Consider the following 14,766-nt stretch of genomic DNA (forward strand, 5'->3'; position numbering starts at 1 on the left):
TCTCTGCCCACACCCCTTGCCCCCATCCCCCGCCTCGAGTTTTCCCAATGACTTTTAATCCCTTCCATTTGCTTGCTTTACCTTGCGGGGTGGTGGCTCAGGGCTCGCAGCCAGCTGGAGTGATGCCTGGAGTGGTTACCCCTTGGGAGCCCCCCAGTGGCCTCTTTGAGGCTGACCCCAGCTCTCCTTACTGTGGTCGATGGTGGCCATTTGCCCTGGAGTAGGACAAAATCTTTTCCATTCTTTTCTTTAAAGATTGTATTTATTTATTCACGGGGGTGGGGTGGTGTGGGAGCGTGGAGAAAGGGAGAGAGAGAGAGAGGGAGTATCTGAGCAGGTTCCACCCCCAGCGTGACCTTGATGCTGGCCTCCATCTCATGACCCTGAGATCATGACCTGAGCCGAAATCAAGAGTTAGAGGCTTGCCTGACTGAGCCATCCAGGCACCCCAAATTTTTTCCTTTTTTTTTTTTTTGCCATTTGGGTCTGGTTTTGGGTCTGATCTGGGGTTTTGGGGCTCGGCAAAATGAGCCAGGGATTGGGGCAGGGTCTTTTCGGTGTTTGGGGCACTCGCTCTATTTCTCTGGGTTCAAGTTCATTTCTGCCCCTGACGGGTCATGTGACCCCAGGCAAGGTCCTTTCTGTTCTGGGCTGGAGTTCTCCCATTCTCTGTCTCTTGCGGTTTGTCTCTGAAATTCTGTGTGTCCCACTTTGCTTCTGCCTCTGGATCTTTTGGTATCTATGTCTCTGTCTCTCTTGTTCTCTCACCCTCTGCCTTTCTGGGTCTCTAACTTCTGTTCTGTCTCTAATTATCGCTGTGCTTTTTCTCTTTCTTTCTGGTTCCCTCTCCCTGTAAGTCTTTCTCAGACACTGTCTCTTCTTGGCTCTCTGGGACTCTCTTTCATTCTATGTCGCACGCCTCCACGAGTCACACTACAGTGGGTAGGACTGAAGGGGGCTGAGGCTGAGGGAGGATTTGGGGGAAGTGGAGAATGGACCTCAGATTAGGGTTTTTTTTTTTAAGATTTTATTTTATTTTAGAGAGAGAGAGAGAGAGAGCAGAGAGAATGTGAGTGGGGCAGGGAGGGGCAGAGGGAAAGGGAGAAAAATAATCCCAAGCAGGCTCCACACTCACTGTGGAGCCTGATGTGGGGCTCGATCTCATGACGCTGAGATCATGATCTGAGCCAAAATCAAGAGTCCGACGCTTTTGTGACTGAGCTACCCAGATGCCCCAAAAGATTTTATTTTTAGGTCATCTCTATGCTCAATGTGGGACTCGAACTCATAACCCTGAAGTCAAGAGTCTCATGCTTTCCTGATCAAACCAGCCAGCACCCCTGGACCTCAGATCTGAATGACTCCCCTGCTGCCTTCTGCCTACACAGACTTCCCCTGCTCTGCTCAGACCACCAGCTGTGTCCGCTCCAGGTTCCTGCCCCAGACACTGGCCAGGTCAGAAGGATAGGTTGTAAAAGTCTGGATATAGACTAGGACTTCAGTCCTAGGAGTTAGGGTAGGGGAGAGAGCCCCTGAGGTCAAGGTTCTGGGAAGCTAGGTGGAAGCGTGGGTGCCCCCACAGGTCCGTGGGTATACACCGTGTCCATCTTTCCCATGGAGGTGTGGGAGGAAGTGCTTGAAGGTCCAGGGGAACTTGACACTCCAGGTCCCAGGCACGTGATAGGATGGAGGTGGGGCCCAAGTTCTTGTTTAAGTCCCAGAGAGACTGGTTAGGGCGGGACCTGGAAGAGGGGTGAAGGCTTGATTATGGGATTAGATAGCTCCAGTTTCCCTTGGCATCTACTCCTACTTCTGGGGGAGGGGCAGGACTGAACCCATCTGAAGCCTGTAAGTTACTTTTCCCTGACCCTAGAACTGGGTTGAGAGGGTCCTGATGGGACTGCCTCACTGGGAAACTGGCATTCATGAAAAGCTATATTTTTGATTTTTTAAAAAATATTTTATTTATTTATTTGACAGACAGAGACCACAAGTAGGCAGAGAGGCAGGCAGGAGCAGGCTCCATCCCAGGACCCTGAGATCATGACCTGAGCCGAAGGCAGAGGCTTTAACCCCCTGAGCCACCCAGGCACTGCATGAGAAACGGTTTTAAGGGGCTTTGAGTTTTTCTTGTAGTCTGACTTGCTCTCCTGCTAGAGAGAAAATATGGGGTAGAGAGGGCTGTGTTGTAGGGTTTCTCAACCTTGGCTGGATAATTCTTTGTGTGTGGGGGGGGCTATCCTGTGCATGGTAGGATGTTTAGTCATATGTCTGGTCTCTACCCCTCTCTCTGATGCCTAAACTGAAATTAGAGTTTGACCTAGATGCAAGCTAGATGGTTCTAAGAGGTTCCAGGAGTGGCCTTGCTTTTTGCCTATAAGCCATTCTACTATGAAGGGGTCTCAGGGCAAGGTTACAAAGGAGTGGTCCATAATTACAACACCAAAGAGCTGTGGTTTAGGGTAATTAATGAGGGAAATGATGTTAAAGAGTTTCAGAAGCCCCTTTTATTATCTGACTAAAAGCTCTCCTGCGGTGGAAAGATACCAAGGAAGATTGAGCCCCGCATTGGGCTCTCTGCTCAGCAGGGAGCCTGCTTCCTCCCTCTCTCTCTGTCTACCTCTCTGCCTACTTGTAATCTCTGTCAAATAAATAAATAAAATCTTAAAAAAAAATGGCAGGTTAGCTGAAGAGTCTTTTAAAAAATTACAGATTTTGAAATACGTTCAGAAGTTCAGAGAAGTTGCTTACCCTTCACCTAGGTTTCTCGCATGAGAACATCTTGCAAAATCATGGGATGATGAGCCAAACTAAGAAATCAGCATTGGTACAACACTACGGGCTGGAGACTTCATTTAGGTGTATTTGTTCTTCTATGAATGTCCTTTTTCTATTCCAAGATGCCATCTAGAATCTCATTTGTGTTTAGTATTTGTGTCTTCTGAGGCTCCTCCAAATTATGATTATCTATAAATTCCCCACTGTGTATTCTTAGAATGGATATATTTTTTAAAGATTTTATTTATTTATTTACAGACAGAGATCACAAGTAGGCAGAGAGGCAGGCAGAGAGGGGCGGGGGGAAGCAGGCTCCCCGCGGTGCAGAGAGCCCGATATGGGGCTCAATCCCAGGACCCTGAGATCATGACCCAGGCCGAAGGCAGAGGCTTTAACCCACTGAGCCACCCAGGTGTTCCTAGAATGGATATTTTAATTTTTATTTTATTTTATTTTTTAAAGATTTTGTTTATTTATTTGACAGGCAGAAATCACAAGTAGGCAAAGAGGCAGGCAGAGAGAGAGGGGGAAGCAGGCTCCCTGCTGAGCAGAAAACCCAATGTGGGGCTCCATCCCAGGACCCTGAGATCATGACCTGAGCCAAAGGCAGAGGCTTAACCCACTGAGCCACCCAGGCACCCCTAGAATGGATTTTAAAAAAATCTATTTATTTAAGTAATCTCTATACCCCATGTGGGGCTCTTGTACTCATGACCCAGAGATCAAGAGTCACAGGCTACAACTCCCCTCCCCTGACTGAGCCAGACAGGAAAGTTTTAGAATGCAGATTAAAAAAGATTTTTGTTCTGGGGTGCCTGGGTGGCTCCTTCTGTTAATCGTCCAACTCTTATTCCCAGGTCTTGATCTCAAGGTTGTGGGTTCAAGCCCCTGTTGAAATTTTTGGTTCACATGGTTTTAGAAGAGAGCTTTGAGTCAACCAAGTGTTTATCTTATAACTAAATCCTCCCAACTTCCTTTGAAAATCCAGAGCTGTGTCCTTTGGGGGTCCTCCATCCCCACTCCGTAACACACAGCATTCAGTATGGATGACATATTGAATGGCATTCATGTCAATTCCTCAACTTTTCATGAACCCTGAAACTTTAAAAAGGTGCCAGTCAATTAATTTGCTGAACGTGCCACCCGTTCTTTTAGGAAGAACTGGGGGAAATGTTGGGCAGCCTCAAATCTACAAAGTCATGAACTAGAGGGAAAGGAGACTGAAGGGCAGACAGAGGAAGGGTAAAAAACAGGACTAAAAGTTTCAGTAGGAAAAGTTTTTGCAACTGCTTGGCATGGGTACTGATCAGCAGCCTTTGATAGTAGTACGACTGTGCCAGAACCTAGTGGGTGATTGTCAAGTGTTAGAGCTGCTCATTTTTAAAAAAAAGATTTTATTTATTTATTTGACAGACAAGTAGGCAGACAGGCAGGCAGAGAGAGAGAGAGAGGAGGAAGCAGGCTCCCTGATGAGCAGAGAGCCCTATGCGGGGCTCAATCCCAGGATCCTGGGATCATGACCCGAGTTGAAGGCAGACACTTAACAGGCTGAGCCACCCAGGCATCCCTAGAGCTGCTGATTGATTAAACGAATGAAATGAGTTTCCTGTCACATGCTTTCTAAGTACCTTTAGCTTGGAGGTTAAGGAATAGAGAGAGTTTGGGGAGAGATGTCCCGGCACAGGCTTCATCATCCTGTGGTGGAAAGGAACTCCTTACAGGCCCCAAGCTCCTCTGGATGGTCGATGAGACTTTTTTTCAGAACCTCTCACCTGGACAGCACCATTCAGTGTTGGAAACTGAGTGGGCTGCTCTGCACAGAAGCCATACTGGATGCCATTTTTGGGGGAGTGAGGATGGGGGACACCAAAGGACACAGCTCTGGATTTTCACAGGAATCAGAAGGTGGGAGGATGTGGTTATGAGATAAGACTTGTCTAATGTCAGGTGAAACAAGATTTTTAAAAACTTACATTCTAAGAATATACAATGGTGAAAAGACAGTCTCTTCCATAAGTGGTGTTGGGAATACTGGGCAGCTACATGCAAAAGAATGAAACTGGGCCACTTTCCAAAACCATACACAAAAATAAATTCAAAATGGATTAGGACCCCAACTTAAGACTCCTCATAAAACTCCTAGAAGGAAACATAGGCAGTAATCTCTTTGATATCTGCTTTAGCAATATTTTTCGAGGTATATCTCCTAAGACAAAGGCAACAAAAGCCAAAATAAACTATTGAGATTATACCAAAATAAAAAGCTTTTGCACAGTGAAGAAAACCAACAAAACAACAAAGAAAATCAACAAAGCAAAAAGGCAACCTACTGTATAGGAAAAGATATTTGCAAATTATATATCTGATAAGGGGTTAATATCCAAAGCATATAAAGTACTTATACAACTGAACATCAAAAAAGCCAACAATCTGATAAAAAATGGACAGAGGACCAAAACAGACATATCTCCAAGGAAGACATCCAGGTGGCCAATAGACCCATGAAAAGATGCTCAACGTTACTCATCATCAGGGAAATGAAAATGAAAACCACAACGGCGGCGGGGGGCCCAACTGGCTCGGTTGGAAGAACATGTGACTCTTCCTCTCAAGGTCATGAGTTCGAGCCCCATGTTGGGTGTAGAGATTACTTAAATAAATAAAACACAAAACAAAACAAAAGCAAAAACAGACCCATAAACACAGGGAAGGGATTGTTCCCAGAGAAGGGAGGGGGAAGGGTTAATGGGTGAAGGGGAGTTGGAGGTACAGCCTTCCAGGTATAAGTCATGGGGATGAAAGGTACAGCAGGGGCAGTGGAGTCACGATAGCATAAAAACATGCTGTGTTCACCACTCTGTGGTACCCCTGAACTAGTGTCACATTGTGTGCCAACTATATTTCCATTAAAAACAATAATCTGCATGCTGGGTTTAGCTCCACAGACTGCCATCTCCCTTCTTCAAACTCATCTGCATGGCTCACTCCTTCGTTCAGATTGCTCATCAAATTCTCCTCCTCACAGAAGCCTTTCTGATCACCTTATGGGAAACAGGCACCTCCATCCCTCTGCGGCCATGAATTGCTGTATCTTCTTGAGGTGCCCACTGCTCCCTGATGTCAGGATATATGTGTGTTTACCTGTATACAGCCTCTGCCCTCTTGGAAAGTAACAAGAGAGCAGGACCTGAGCTGTCAGCTTGCTGCTGTGTCCATGGGGCTTAGCTCATAGTAGGTGCTCAAGGAATGTTTAGTGAACCAACAGACGTTATAGAGGCATGGACTCTGGAATCAGATAGACCTGGGCATAAATCCCGGCTCTGCCTTGTCCCTTCCATGGGTCCTGGATCCGTGAGCCCCAGTGACCTCCTCTAACAAGTGAGGGTATGGGTCTCTCTGCACCATCGGGGTGTTGAGAGAGTGCTGTGAACTCAAGTTTGTCACATACTTGGCAGAGCCCCTGACGGTATAAAAACCTGGTATCTGAGAGCTGTTCTTAATGTCCTTCCTGGACCTCCCAAAGCCCAGGTAAAGGTGCACAGGTATCTTCTTCCCAGGTGGGGCGCTGATGAAAGGAAGAAGGGGGGAGAATCCCAAACAAGAGGTTGGGGTGGTTTGCAGCAATGTCAGCTTACAGCTGGGTTGTGCCCCGGTCCTGACCCTTCCCTGAGTTTGTGGCAGGGGAGGGCAGGGGAAGCAACGGAGCAAAATGAAACCTCCTGTTCTACCAAGGGTCAATCCAGCTCTGAGAGCCCACTGCCATCCCAGGAAAGGTTAAGAAGGGGTTTGCATCTTTGCATTCTAGAACCTGAAAATCCCAAGCCCTCTCTATTAACATGAGTATCTGGATTCCTGCAGAAAAAGAGGAAATTGCTCCTACTTCCCCCAAATCCTTCACTTGACTATTTCCTGTCCTTCTGCATGGTGGAATGCTCGGTGGTACCCTCTCCCCCTCCTCTGTTCCTGGGCACAAGGAGCTCCCTGCAGAAAAGAACAGTCACATCCATCCAGAGCCTTCTGCATTCCAACCTTGGGGACTCACAGACACTGCCCTTCATTATCCCTTCAGCCTCCCTCTGGCAAGCAAAGGGTAAAAGGCAGTGGGAACGTGGCTTCCTTATTCAGTCCTACACCTGGAGAGTTGACCTGGGGTTGACATGGGGTTGACATGGGGTTCGAAGCAGAGATGGGGGAGCTGAGGAAGTAAAGACAGACTTAAGGAACTGTGGATTTGAGTGGAGCAGAAGGGGGTGAACCCTCTGTCCTCCCGAAAGCACATCAATGCAGACGAGAACACAGCACTAACCAGTTCCCCTAGAAAGAGCAACTAGGGGAGAAAAAGCCAAGGAGAAGCATGTGGAAGAAAGTTACAGGCAGAATCAAACAACCACAGATATTGCAGGGGATAGCTAACACGGGGGAAAACACTTGAAGGACTTCGAGGAGGGGCTTGGCTTTATAGGGAGAAAACACTGAGAAGCTGCAAGCCCCAGAATTCCAGAGACGAGCTGGCTGGGAACAAGGGGCAAGAGTCAGAGAGGCACAGCTGGAAGGTGCCGGGAGGGGAGTTCTCACATGGCATGGGGTGCGGAGGGGCAGGTGAAGACATACTCCCAGGGGCGGGAGATCTCAGAGGAGAGAGTCGCAGAGAGTCAGAGCAGGTCGGGAGGACTGTCCTATTGTCTGCTGGGCCATTGGTGGCTGTCAACCAGCTGAGAGGGGGCACCCGCTCTCAGCCCCCAGTCCCCTCCCAGCCCAAATCTCTTGCTGGTGGCCTGGGGGTGGTCGGTATTTGAGTGTAGGGGACGGTACATATTAAAGGGCATTGAATGCCAGACTGAGGAGCTTGGACTTTTTTTCCTAGGTCCTGGAACACGGTTGCTGAGTGATGAGTTCCACTGCACACAGTGCTTCACTCGGTTTACTAAAGAGGAGCTTAAGGACCTCCTGGGTGAGTGCTGAGGCAGAGACCCTCAGACCGTCCGTGATCAGAGGAGGAAGGAGATGAGCTTACCAGGTAAGAACTGAGTGGTACCACTGGGACAGTCACTCCTCCTGAACTGGTCTCCGTGATAGATTACAGTGTCACTTTCTACCTGTATTACTGTACATCCTGCCTCTAATCTGTCCTCTCCTTCTCTATGGAGCCAGAGCGAGCTTTCTCAGTATCACCAGGTCTTTAGTTCATTCATTAAATGAATCAACAAATATTAATTGAACACCAACTAAGCTTAGGCACTGGAGATAGAGCAAAGAATAAAGCAGACGAACACACTCTACTCTCACGGAGTTAGCATTTTGGCTGGGTTACCTCCCACGCACCGCTGTATTTCTCTAGGGTCGATGGCTAGAGCTGGAGTTGTTGGCTTGGACTTGGCACTGCGAAATTGAATTAGCTTATACTCTCACGACAGTATGTAAAGAAAGATCCCTGTGTTGTCATTCAATCCCCGATCCCGTGAGTTATAACATTTTGCTAATCCAATGAGTGTGAAATTCTATCTCGCTTTCATTTACTTTTCTCTAATTGGCTGGATGCTGAGTTGAGCATGTGTGTTGGCCATTCAGTTTCCTGCGCTGAGGACGGTCTCTGAATCTTTTTATTTTTTAATTGGTTTATAAGAGTTTGTTTAGTCTGATCCCTAATTCTTGGTGGGAAGGCCCCAGCCCCTTTGGAGGTCTCAGCCCCTGGCTGGGTCAGGCCCTCCTGGGATAATCTTACTTTATGATTAACCTCAAGATCAATGGATTTGGTACTTTAATTACATCTGGAAAATCCCTTTTGTCATATAATGTAACATAGTCATGGGATTGACATTCTATCCTATTCACACGTCCCACCCACACTCAAGGGAAGGAGATTATAGGAAGGTGTTGGTCCTTGCGGGATCATTTTTAGAATTCTGCTTACCACACTTATTCCAAGAAGTTAAACCATTTTTTTCTTCTTAAAGGGGTAACGTTTGATTTCACAGATTCTCTCTACAGTTCTTGTTGTTTTAATGCTTCATTCATTGCTGTTATTATGTTTATTATTTCTTTCCCTTTCCCTTTTAGAACACATTGCTCTGGGGGCGTCTGGGTGGCTCATTGGGTTTAGCCTCTGCCTTCTGCTCAGGTCATGATCTCAGGGTCCTGGGATTGGAGCCCTACATCGGGCTCTCTGCTCAGCGGGGAGCCTGCTTCCTCCTCTCTCTCTGCCTGCCTTTCTGCCTACTTGTGAACTTTGCAAAGTCATGAACTGGAGAGAAAGGAGACTGAAGGGCAGACAGAGGAGGGGTAAAAAACAGGACTAAAAGTTTCAGTGGGAAAAGTTTTTGCAACTGCTTGGCATGAGCACTGATCAGCAGCCTTTGATAGTAGGTACAACTGTGCCAGAACCTAGTGGGTGATTGTCAGTATTAGAGCTGCTGATTTTTTAAAAAATATTTTATTTATTTATTTGACAGAGAAGTAGGCAGAGAGAGAAGGGTGGGGGAAGCAAGCTCCCTTCTGAGCAGAGAGCCTGATTCAGGGCTCAATCCCAGGACCTGAGGATCATGACCTGAGCTAAAGGCAGAGGCTTTAACCCATTGAGCCACCCAGGCACCCCTGATCTTCTCTTTATTGTTGATGATTTCTCTCTCTCTCTCATTCTCTTTCTTTCTGCATTGCGAATGGCTGTATTGTCTATGATATTATTTCCTCAACATTTTTCAGCATTTATGCCTTGGCCTGGTTTGTGGCTAATATTTATAAAACCTCACGTGGGATTGAAAGGAATGAGGAGTCACAAATGAAGAGTTTAGGGATCCTCAGTTGTTAATTTGATCAACCTATCATCTTTTTCAAATATTCTATATCTTTATTAATTTTTTATCTGTTTGATTTATCAAACTTACTGCTGGGGTAAGTTAAAATCTTGTAATTTAGAGCTATATTGTCATGTGTCAGGATTTGTGTATTTTCTTGGTCACTTGTTCCCTTTATCACAATGTTCCTGTTGTTCCTAATAACTTTGTTAAAATAAAAACAAACGGAGACCAGCCTTGAAAACACCCTAACCAGACAAAACCAATGCAGTTATTAAAAACTAAATATCATGTAGCTTATTTTGGAAGATTAACTAGACCTGGGTCATTTCTTGCTTATGCTTCTGGAAACGATGTGCAAAACTTGACCTGTTTCCTGAGGTTGATATAAGGTAAGAAAATCTTTATGGGCATCTGGGTGGTTCAGTCAGTTGAGCATCTGACTTTGGCTCAGTGTTCTGGGATCGAGCCCCACATCGGGCCCCCTGCTCGGGGAGTCAGGGTGGGGGGTGCGGTTTCTGCTTTTCTCTCTCCCTCTGTCCCTCCCCCCACTTGTGCTCTTTCCCTCTCAAATAAATAAATAAAATATTTTTAAAAAAAGATTTTATTTATTTATTTGACAGACAGAGATCACAAGTAGGCACAGAGGCAGGCAGAGATAGAGGAAGGGAAGCAGGCTCCCTGCTGAGCAGAGAGCCAGACTTGGGGCTCGATCCCAGGGCCCTGAGATCATGAGCTGAGCCGAAGGCAGAGGCTTAACCCACTGAGCCACCCAGGTGCCCCTAAATGAGTAAAATCTTAAAAAAAGAGAAAATTTTCAGTCGTCTAAGAAATCTCCAATATTATAACCAATCACCATGAAGAATAAACAGTCACTGCTTTCTCACTATATAAGCTGGTTTATAGAAGCAATAACACCCCCGAGCCTCATTCTATGTTTTAGTTTGGATGCGCTTGGTTTGCAAACTCTTTCTGGTGTGTGCACAATAAATTTCTACTAACTGCTACTTAAACAATTCATTGGTTTTATTTCTTTTATCTCTGCACTTTTGACATTTCCTTTTGCCATAATGTCAACTTTAGACTGTAGAAGCATAGCCATGCTTCTTTCAGGGGATGTTAGGCTGGTATGTCTTTTCCCATTCTTTGATATTTATCCCTTCTGTGACCTGTGAGATCTATTTTTTTATTTTTATTTACTTTTTTAAACTTTTAAAAAAAAGATTTTATTTATTTATTTGACAGAGATCACAAGTAGGCAGAGAGACAGGCAGAGAGAGAGGGGGAAGCAGGCTCTCCACTGAGCAGGGAGCCCTATGTGGGGCTCAATCCCAGGATCCTGAGATCATGACCTGAGCCGAAGGCAGAGGCTTTAACCCACTGAGCCACCCAGGCGCCCCTTATTTTTTTATTTTTTAAAAGATACTAGCTTTTATTTATTTTAAAGATTGATTTTATTTATCTATTTATTTATTTATTTATTTAGAATGTAAGCAGGGGGAGGGGCAGAGGGAGAGAGACTCTCTCAAGTTTACTCCCCAATGAGCACGGAGCCTGCCCTGGAGTTCAACCTCAGGATCCTGAGATCACGACCTGATCGCAAATCAAGTGTCAGATGCTTAACCAACCGAGCCTCCCAGGCACGACTTTTACTCTTTCTATAAAGGGGTTCGTGCAGAATGTACCTTATACCTGATTTCTTTGGCTCAGTATTATCCAAGGACATTGTGGTGAATGAGAGTGTGGACTCTAGAGCCAGGCTACCTTGGGGGAGTTATTGAATTTCTTTGTGCCTCTGTTTACTCATCTGTACAATGAAGATAACAGCAGCAGCTAACTTGGGGTTGTTGTAAGGATTCAATCAACTGAAAATTTAAAAGCAGTTAGAACAGTGCTTGACATGTAGGGAACATTGAGCACATGCTTAAGGATTACTGGAACCATTGACGGTTTCCAAGTTCTTGGCCATCTGGTTATACTTTGGGTTTTATGGAAGACTTTCAAAGGAGGGAACGATGGCCATCATCATACCAAGATTACACAGGAACTTATGGCAAAGCCTGGGAAAGATCCCTACAACTTCCGCCTTCCCTGACTCTTCCCTCCCCTAAACCCCAGAGATGCCTGGGATTTCAGCGGAGAGCTAAGCTGGGTTTATCTGCTATGTGGGGAGTGGCCCTTCCAAAGTGTGCAGCAGGGATGGGCTGGGTTCAGACAAGGAAGGTCTGGAAATTTGGTGGATGGAGGTCATTGCTCTGGTACTATTTGTAGTCACACCATGTTCTCTGTTAGCTTTGGGATTTGGGGGATTAAACTTCATTCCTTCTTCTCTGTTGTCTCTCCCTATGTGTGGCAGTCAGCCAGCCTCAAACCCTTCTGCAAGAGCTCTGCATTAGCAAACCAAGCTGGTTCCAAGCATCCCTTTCCTCACAAGCGGTGAGTAGGGAGGATTTCTGATGACTGTTGGAAAGAAACCTCGTTTTCTTAGAAGAGACTTGCTACCAAGGAGAAGCTATAGATGTCCTCTGTAAAGATGAATGAAGAAGAATCTTGGAATCTGGAATTTTGGATGTCCCTGATGCTAAGATTTGGGGAGTCAGATTCTCAGATGCTTATTCTAGTACTAAAATTTGTTTCTAAGTGTCAAAGGAAGTCTCATCTTGAAGAATTACAAAATGATGACAGTTCATGAGTGGAAGTGCGCTGATGTCTACCACCTATTTTGAAATGTATCAAAAGCCAGATGAATCGGAGGAAGGATCAGAGAATGTACAGACGGATAGATGGAGTAATAAAGCAAGTGGAGTAATGCTGACCATAGCATCTAGGTAGTGGTTCACTGTATGATTCTTTCAACCTTTCTGTATATCTCCAAACTATGGAAAATGTTAGGAGAATATGATGCCATTCACTTCTGTCTCTTAGTGGAGACAGCTGATTCCCTTGGAAGAGTTGAGATTTCTCTCTCTCTCTTTTTTTTTTGAAGATTTTATTTATTTATCAGAGAGAGCACATGCACAGCTGGGGGCCAGCAGGCAGAGAGAGAAGCAGACTCTCCAATGAGCAAGGAGACAGATGCAGGACTCGATCCCAGGACACTGGGATCAGGACCTGAGCTGAAGGTAAACACTTAACTGACTGAACCATCCAGGTGTCCCTCATCAACTGAGATTTTCAAGGGGGGTTGAGTTAGCACTCAAGACTGCTGGAAGCATATAGCAGCTTGACAAAATCTTTCCCCCCAAAGATCCGGGATTCGGGCTTCTGTTACAAGTGGCAGAAATCTAACTCAAACTAGTTTAAACAAAAATGGGCATCTATTTTGGGGAGCTATGGGGCAAACCAAGAAGAGGCAGATAGGCTGGATTCAGGCTTTATATGATGTCTCGAAGGACTCTGGTTTTCTCAATCTCTTTGCACTCCTTGGTCTCCCTGTCCATCTGTCTATCTATCAAGTTACTTTTATTAAGTAGGCTCCACACCCAGCAGGGAGCCCAGTGTGGGGCTTGAACTCATCACCCAGGTACCCTGCCTCTCTCTGACTTTACTGTCTGAGAGGCATTATCCTGGTGATGGGAGGAGAGCTACTGGAAGTCTGAGACTTACTTTGTGGTGGATTGCTCTATTTTTGAAATGACTTCTTCCCTCCCACTGGTTGTTTCCTTAGGATATTATACATTCCTGTCCCCACTGGCACGCTTGGTCATGTAACTCGCTTTGGCCATGCCTCCTGTTGGCCCTCTTTTTTAAAAAATATTTTATTTATTTATTTGACAGACAGAGATCACAAGTAGGCAGAGAGGCAGACAGAGGGAGGGGGGAAGCAGGATCCCTGCTGAGCAGAGAGCCCAACTCGGAACTCGATTCCAGGATCTTGAGATCATGACCTGAGCTGAAGGCAGAGGCTTTAACCCACTGAGCCACCCAGGCGCCCCTCTGTTGGCCCTCTTTGTTCCTACAGGTCTTGTTGGGCTCCAGCAACTGCCCCCTCCCTTTGTACCTGCAATGATGAAGGTCAGCCCCATTGTAGCTAGTTTACAGGTATTCTACCACGCTGGGCTGGCTCTCCCTCAGTTTTGGAAATAGTCCTTTCATTAAACTTGAAATAATCCATTTGTGTGTGACTCACCTTTTCTGCTGGGGTCCCAACACAGCTCTCCATTGCATGGTTGCTCCATAGTTTGTGTGGTCGGTCATCGGACCACAGTTATTTCCAATCTTTCACCGTAACCCAAAGCGGCAACACATAAACCTGCCCATAGGTCATTTTGCACACATTTGGGTAAACCTGTAGGATAAACTATTAGATAAGGAATTGCTGAGTCAGATAATGCATATTTATAATTTTAGCTGATATTGTTAAGTCACGCTGAGCGCTTGAACCAATCCATTAGCAGAGGATGAGAATGAGGGTTGTTTTTTAGACTAAATTCATAATCCGAAATGTTTGGATGCCTGTCTTGGAGGATATTAAGGATTACCAAGATAGGGCTACCAAATTTCTAGTTAATAATAGGCAGGTATCTGGAATAACAAATTGAATAAAGGGGGTGTGTGAATGTATTTGTTTCCCATCTTGGAATCTCCAATCACAGTAGTTAAGAGAAATTTTTTTTTTTAAGATTTTATTTATTTGACAGAAATCACAAGTAGGCAGAGAGGAAGGCAGAGAGAGAGCGGGAAGCAGGCTCCCCACTGAGCAGAGAGCCCAATGCGGGACTCGATCCTAGGACCCTGAGATCATGAGCTGAGCTGAAGGCAGAGGCTTAACCCACTGAGCCACCCAGGCGCCCCAAGAGAAATTACTGAAGGTTCGTCTTAGAACGTTTTTATTTTTAAGGGACTATGATTCTGTGTACAGTGATTATAATTTTTCAAGTCTCTGGTACTGAGACTGTGGTTCCCAGGTCTCATGGATCTTTGTGCTGTACCTCGAAGATTGTGTGAGTCACAGGTTTCCCAGCTTCTTCCCAAGAGACGGTGCACGCGGATGGTTATAGTCTGAAGAGGCATTGTTACTAGTGTGCTTGTTATGAAACAAGACACCGTGCATCTGGGGTTTCCTCATTACCCGCCCATCCCTCCCCCATGGAAAGCATCTGAAAATGGAACCTAAGCTGTTCACACAAATCTGAAAATGTTTGGAACTGGATAACTAGGGTGTATTATGAAACACACAGGGCTCTGGAGGTTAAGT

General features: G+C 45.7%; 1 long non-coding RNA gene across 1 annotated transcript; it reads left to right on the plus strand.

Moving 5' to 3' along the window:
* Positions 1-9,917: 9,917 nt before the first annotated feature.
* Positions 9,918-13,572, plus strand: LOC116857638. The gene is made up of 3 exons (XR_004380780.1): positions 9,918-9,961; positions 11,926-12,005; positions 13,531-13,572. It is a non-coding gene; the product is annotated as an uncharacterized LOC116857638 (long non-coding RNA).
* Positions 13,573-14,766: the final 1,194 nt, after the last annotated feature.

This window comes from Lontra canadensis, unplaced genomic scaffold (assembly GCF_010015895.1).
Source record: "Lontra canadensis isolate GAN:19392208 unplaced genomic scaffold, GSC_riverotter_1.0 scaffold125, whole genome shotgun sequence".
NCBI classification, from domain to species: Eukaryota; Metazoa; Chordata; class Mammalia; order Carnivora; family Mustelidae; genus Lontra; species Lontra canadensis.